Source organism: Montipora foliosa, chromosome 1 (genome assembly GCF_036669935.1).
Source record: "Montipora foliosa isolate CH-2021 chromosome 1, ASM3666993v2, whole genome shotgun sequence".
NCBI classification, from domain to species: domain Eukaryota; kingdom Metazoa; phylum Cnidaria; class Anthozoa; order Scleractinia; family Acroporidae; genus Montipora; species Montipora foliosa.
Window position 1 is genome coordinate 24754134 of NC_090869.1, and position 829 is coordinate 24754962.

Consider the following 829-nt stretch of genomic DNA (forward strand, 5'->3'; position numbering starts at 1 on the left):
TTATGGAGAACGTCAGCATTGGAAGATAAATTTTCATGTTCTCCCCGAAATTAAGCGCCGTTCCGACCAGTGTCATTTTTGCGGAACTACCACACCCTTGTCACATTAAAACGGTTGAAATAATCACGAAGTGATTAAAATGAGTTGAATTTATATTTTGACATGACGTTCTAGCAGTTCGCAGTTGGCAGTGGCAGTTGTCGTTACTTAAGCTTCCTAATTACAACATATGAGACGAAGGAGACCTGTATACTAGCCTAGCCTTTTTGCTTTTGGCAAATGTATCAAATAGGAATCAGTGTCACGATTTTTTTATCCTAAGCTTTACCTTCTGAAGCTTTATTAATACATAGAGCCAACTGCTATCCGCCTTGAAGTTTTCAGACGGATGTCACACAGAGAAACCGAGAATTTAAATCGTCGTCACAGAAGTCATCTCTGTGACCCTGTCAACAATGACTTGAAGTTGAAATAATCATATACTAAGTTCTTGTTTTCGTACTGCTTTATTACAGAGTGTGAAAAAAAAGCGCTACTTAGAAATTGTTAATCCTAAAATGAACTATTGTTTAAAAGTGCAACAAAAAAAAGTGGGGATTTTAGGTCCTAGCAAAACTATCCTGGGTGCCAGAGGTATTTTTTTCGTAAGGTCCGAGAAGACTTTACGGCAAAAATATTTCGATCCTTAGATACCCAATATTCCGACTTTGAGCACGAGGCTTTTATGGTTGCTTTGTTGAATCGCATTTTTCTTTCCATCCAATTATTTCAAGGTAATACTCAAAAGATAAAATGGGGGAGCAATAATTCAAGGGGTGTGCATTCACGT

General features: G+C 37.6%; 1 protein-coding gene across 1 annotated transcript in view; it reads left to right on the top strand.

Moving 5' to 3' along the window:
- Positions 1 to 162, top strand: part of LOC137994520 (trace amine-associated receptor 13c-like) — a 1838-nt gene extending 1676 nt beyond the window's left edge. Inside the window, exon 1 of the mRNA XM_068840107.1 lies at positions 1 to 162. This exon is cut by the window's left edge and continues 1676 nt beyond it. The gene's annotated coding sequence lies outside the window, so the exon portion shown is untranslated.
- Positions 163 to 829: the final 667 nt, after the last annotated feature.